The sequence below is a fragment of the Ictidomys tridecemlineatus genome, unplaced genomic scaffold (assembly GCF_052094955.1).
Source record: "Ictidomys tridecemlineatus isolate mIctTri1 unplaced genomic scaffold, mIctTri1.hap1 Scaffold_910, whole genome shotgun sequence".
NCBI lineage: Eukaryota > Metazoa > Chordata > Mammalia > Rodentia > Sciuridae > Ictidomys > Ictidomys tridecemlineatus.
Genome location: NW_027526142.1, coordinates 155,367 through 161,273, shown reverse-complemented (window position 1 = coordinate 161,273; position 5,907 = coordinate 155,367). Strand labels below are relative to the sequence as shown.

The following is a 5,907-nucleotide window of genomic DNA, read 5'->3' as shown; positions in this document are numbered from 1 at the left end:
ATCAGGGCTCCAAGTCTCCCACCGAGAGTGTGTGTGGCAAGGTGCTGGCAGGCAGTGGACACAAGCCTCAGCCTAGGCAGTGACTGGCACTAGAGCAGGCAGCATGGTGACCGCAGGGCCAGGAGAGCGGCTGCCCGTGAACAGCCTCAGACTCCACAGAGAGAATGGAAGCCGGGCCCACAGATGCAAGTTCCAGGTAGCTGTCAAAGTCGGGACACCTCCGCGGCACCATTTAAAGTGACCCCTGTGTCTCGCAGCCAGAGGACAGATGGTGCTGAAATCAGGCCCATAATTAAATCGAAGAGTGAAGAAAACATAAAAGAGACTGAATGAATGGCTCAGGGGTTGGGGGGCACTGAGGAAGGAGCAGGTCCCGTGTCCAGGCCTAGAGGCGAATGTGGCTCAGAATCCTAGGCTGTGCAGCGCCAGCTGTGAGAAGTGCCGTATTCCCTTCCCAGAGGAAAGAGCCCCGGGAGGGGCTGAAAGGCAAGGCTTCGGCGGATGGCATCCTTCTCCTTGGGGTCCCCTGTCCTCCCATTACCTCCAGGCCCATAGCGAGTGTCGGCTATCAGCACAGCCCGGTCAGGCGGTGAGCGACACAGGGGAGCCGGAGGGCAGGGCTGCCGAGCTGCGGCTGTGTGGGGCAGCTGCAGATCCCAGCCGAGGTGGACTGTGGCAGATGCTCTGGCCTGCCCAACTTCAGCACCACCCTCGTGGACAGTTCCCGGACCATGGAAGGGATCCACTTCAAACCGTAACTCCCGCGTTCCCCACCAGGGCTTTCTCCAAAGCTGCGGAACGTGCCCCCACCGGGCGCCCCTCAAGCAGTGAGGATGGGGGTGGGGGGTAAGCGGGGGCCCGGGCAGGCTAGAGACAGGAATGTAAATGATCAGATTCCACTTTTGAATCGCCGACCTCAATGGTCAGAGATTGAGGAGACGTTGATCATGAGGATGGTCGACGTCCTCCTTTTCTGGGGATAATATTTCAGCTGACCTCAGTGACCTTGGCTCACATGACTGTGGCTGTCCCCGCCTCTGTGACCCCCGTCTCCTCCTCAGTCCCCTCGGGCCCTCCACGTCCAGTCACGGAGAGCGGCACAGGTCCTTGGCTGCCTCAGGCTCTCCCGCCTCCCAGCTCAGGCCCCAGGACTCGGCCCCTGGAGGAACTCCCTGCCCACCTGTGACCGCCCTGGGCTATTCTAGCCTGACCACCCTCCCAGGGCGCTGGCATCCCTCTGCCCGAGGAACACCAGGTGCTCCTAGGACTCCCTCCTTGGGTCACCTGCTGTCATTATGGAAACCTCGTGACACTGTCTATGGACTTGGGCGCAGGGACCCTGGACAGAAAGCTTCATGAGAACAAGGACTGGGTCCCTCCTGCTCCTGTAGCCCCAGAACCTAGTGCAGCTCAGGGTGCAGAGCAGGGTCACAGTGACGTCTGCTCAGAAACAGGGTGGGTGTGACGCCGTCACATCTGAAAGTGCGAGAGCCGTCCACTCGGGAGCGTTTGGTCTCCCAGGGATGCCATGGCTACACCCCATGGGTCCAGCGCTTCAGCCAAGAGAACCATGAGCTCCCCCGGTTGGAGGTCTATAACCCAGGTCTCAGCAGGCCACGCGGCTGGTGTGTGGCGGAACCTGCTGCCTCCCTGGCTGCTGATGCCTCTCGGCTGGCGGCCCTGTCATCTCACGCCTTTCCCCCTTCGTCCTCACTCGACATTTCCCTCTGGTAAGAAGGGCCCTGGTCACGTTGCAGCCAGGGCTGCCCCAATGGCCTCACCTTAACCGCATTTCCACAAAGACCCTTTCTCCCAACAGGGTCCCTTCACGGGTCCTAGGAGTCAGGGCTTGGGCCTTCAGCGTGGGAGACATGGTTCCACTCTGAGCATTGCCTGCGTGGGGACGGAGACTGTTATGTCTTCACGGTGGCCAGCAGACTGACAAGACCCCCGGCATCGGCCCAGGGTTCAGCAAATGTGGTGGGCTCAAAGCCAGGCAGGAAGGGAGGGCCCGGGTCAGCGGGCCATGCGTTCTGCCCTGGACTCAGGGCGCTCACCCAGCACACTGCACCGACAGTCCTGTCCCCTCAGAGTCCCCCTGCAGCTGCCCTGCTCCCTCGCATGTAGGGTAGCAGGTCATTTGGCCAACAGAACATGGGGGGCTTCGAGTTTGTCCTTCTAGGCCAAAGCCATTAAAAGCAGGGTGCCCCCCATTCCCTCCCAGTGATGGTGAGGCCTGGGACGCGGCTCTTGGCCCGAGGGCTGTGAACCTGGATGAGATGAATCGCCTGCTGATGTTTACGAGGCTCCTCTGACACAGCCCCTCCTTCAGCTGAGAAATGGGCCACAAACCACAGAGGCACCTTGACGGTACCCAGGGCTCAGTCACAGCCCGAGATCACAGGCATATTCGTGTCACAACAGTGACTGCAGACACATGACACTCCTCACTCCCTCAGATTCCTGGAGCTTAATTAGACCTTCATCTGGTGTTGGACGCATCCATCAAAAAGCCCTGCGTGACTCCTCAAATACGTGTGTAGATATTCTCACAAGGACCTTCGGCGTTTCCTTTGTAATCATGTATTTTTACTTCATTAATTTTGAAATCTTATTTTTCAAGGGATCCACAGACTCCCCCTGGCTGCTTCATGTATCCATGGCACCAAAACAGGGTCAAACAGAATGCCTGACCTAGGAAGAGAAGGCAGAGGTGGGGGGAGTCAGGACCCGCATCCTGTCTGGGAGGGCGGGAGCAGGACCTGCATGGTGTGTGCAGAGCCACTGTGGACCAGCACACCTGCAAAGGATGGTTATGGGGGGGAAACAGAAGCCAACTTGGCAAAGCCACTGTCAGGATACATTTGTTACAGCAGCTAGATCCTCCTCAGCCTGACTGGTAAGTTGCCGGACCCACTGACCACACAGTTGTATCCACAGGCTAAGCTACCATGTGTCTTCTCATGGAGAGGAGTCCACTGCCCTGATGGATGGCCAGGAGCCAGCTCCACTCCCCCAGGAGCCCAGGACCCAGCCCAGGGGCCTCCCAGATGCCACACCTCTCCTGTTGTGAGCTGGCGCCAGGTAATCACGGCCAGCTCCACTCTTGATCCTGGAATGAAACCAGCAGATGTCAGTGGCCAAGGAGCTGATGCTCAGGAGGAGGGAAACATACCCCAAGACTCCGACCTTGCCCAGTGATACTGTCTGTGGGATTCTGGCGTGCGCAGCCTGTCCCACAGAATGGCCTGACTGGAGAGTCCTCTTCGTGCCTAAACCAGGTTTTCATCACTGTGACCAAACATCCCAACAAGAACAACTTAGAGGAGGAGAAGTTTATTTTGGTTCCCAGATTCAGAGGCACAGTCCGTGGCCAGCTGACTCCCTTGCTCTGGGTGTGAGGTGAGGCAGAACTCTGTGGGAGAAGGGTGTGTGGAGGACAGCTGCCCAGTTCATGATCGCCAGGAAACAGGGACTTCTGATTGCCAGCCTAAAACAGAAACCCAAAGCACACCCCAGGGACCTAACTCCTCAGCCAACCCTTACTGGCCTACAGCTTCCATCCATTCATTCAAACTATTAATCTGTCAAGTGGATCGATCCATGGATTAGGTGCTGGATTCTCGTGACCTGATTACCTCCCCTCCGAACATTCCTGATGTCGCACACGTGAGTTTCAGGAGACACCTCCTATCTAAGCCATAACAGTCCCCCCCTGGCACCCCGGAGCTCATGTCCATCTCCCAAAGCCAAACACGCTTAGTCCCTTTCCAGGAGTCCCCATGGTCTTGTTCCAGCATTGCCCAAAAGGCCAAGTCCAAAATGCCACCTGAGACTCAAGGCGACCTCTGCTTGTGAGCCCCTGTAAGGATCAGAGTGAGTCACATAATATAGAATGGCACAAATGAACATTCCACTACAAGAGGGAGCAGTGTGGTTGTAGAAAGAAGGCATGGGTGCAGGACAAGGCTGAATTCAGCTGGGCACACGTCCTGCAGCTCCACGTCCAGCACCTGGGCACACGACCTCGTGATGAGCTCTGTGTCTGTGGCCTTGCTGTACAGCCCACGCAGCCTCTCTGGTGGCCTGTTTCTGCTCCGTGTCTGCTGGTCCTCTAGCAGATGTCCACTTTACTGGCTTCTAGACCCTGGGGGTCTCCATGGTCACTGCTCCTTCCTTCTCACATCTCATCCCCACCTCGAGGGCCGCCTGCTGGGACTCCCACCCTCTCCCTTGCTGGCCTCCCAGGCCTTTCTTTGAAACTCTGGGGGATGCCCCCAAGACCTTCTAACTCTAGCACCCTGCACTCCTGCAGAGCCGGACCCTCGTGGACGGTTGTCCAAGATCTGCCACCATCTGGAATAGTAGCCAGGCTCCCTGGGACCACGGCTGCAGTGACCTCTCAGTGCCTGAGTGGCTCCACATAGTGGAACATCTTCCAAGGTCCCCTGTGCCAGCAGGATGTCCCCATGGTCTTTTCTCAAAGGTATTTCTCCTTTTATTCCCTTGAAACGCCCTGAGCCATCTTTTTTATGGTCTCTGCACAAAGCCCTTAGTGTCTCTTTAGGAGACGGAGTCTCTTTAACAACCTCCCTTTCCTTGGCCTTCATTGTAAACACACTTTTCTGGTCAAATCGCAAGTTTTAAAGACCCTTCCTCTCTACTTTCTGCTCCTGTTCTCGCAGTGAACCTGCTACACCCACACCCCGACGAAGTGCCGGGCTGCCTGGAAATTTCTTCCACTAGATTGATGCGTCCATCGCTTTCAAATGCACCCTCCCATAAGGTCTCAGAACCTGGGCCAAGTGTAGGAGCTTCTTTGCTGGAAGGTAAAGTGAGTAGCCTGAAGTCTTACACCCAGTCCTGTCCTCCTTCCCTCTGTGACCTCGTGATCCCAGCCATGACTGTCACAGTCTATTGTCATTCTGCTCATCTAAGCTCTCACCAGAGTCCCTGCAAGCTCTGTTTACAGTGGCCTAAGTCATCTCCATCCCGCATCTCCAGACTTTTCCAAGCTCCTCCCACAAACCATCTCAAAGACTTCTGAACCACGTGGTCAGATGGTCTACAGCACCAAGCCCACGTCTCGGGGCACATTGACATCACTGTGGCCAACACGTCTAACAGAAAAGAAACTTGGAGGAGGAAAAGTTCACTTTGGCTCCCAGTTCAGACGTTCCATCCATGGTCAGCTGACCCCACAGCTCTGGGTGCGAGGTGAGGCAGAACAGCACGGCACAAGGATGGCAGAAGCTCGGGGGAGCAGCCCAGTTCGTGAGAGCAGGAAGAAGAGCGAGCTCTGCTTGCCAGAGACAAGAGGTAAACCCAAAGCCCTGCCCCAGGGACCTAATTCCTCTATCCACCCCCTAACTGCCTACAGTCACCATTCATTAGTCCATTCAAATTATTAATCCTTCAAGTGAATTGATCCACTGATTGATTAGGCTATAGCTCTCCTAATCTAAAGATGTCACCTCTGAATACTCCTGCGTTGTCTCACCTGAGCTTTCTGGGGATGCCTCATATCCAAACCACAGCACCCAGCCGGACAGCTGTGACTCTCTCGTCCCAGCCAGGCCTGAGCGAGGAGGCCACGCAGCCTCAGAGCACAGAGCATCCTCTGAAGCCCAGGCTGCTGCTGGTCAGTCCCCTTCACCGGTGCCTCCACACAGGTTCCCACTGTGGCCTCTAGCCTTGCCTCCCCTGTGGGAAGGAATGCAAATCCCCATAAAGGGGACCAGCACAAGCCACCCTTTATATGCCATTGGAGCATAAGGACTATTTTGAGCTGAAAGCAACTAAAAAATCGCAAAACAGGGAGACCTCTCTGCCCTCCCCTTTTGGGCTAAAAGCAGAGAATAAACTTCCCTTTTACAAGGGAAATTTACATTTGCAAAGGTGTCTTTC

The 5,907-nt window shown here is 56.1% G+C and overlaps 1 long non-coding RNA gene across 1 annotated transcript; it reads left to right on the top strand.

Annotated features, from left to right (window-relative positions):
- Positions 1-3,664: 3,664 nt before the first annotated feature.
- Positions 3,665-5,686, top strand: LOC144374865 (uncharacterized). Its single transcript, XR_013434132.1, has 3 exons — positions 3,665-4,486; positions 4,686-4,829; positions 5,005-5,686. It is a non-coding gene; the product is annotated as an uncharacterized LOC144374865 (long non-coding RNA).
- Positions 5,687-5,907: the final 221 nt, after the last annotated feature.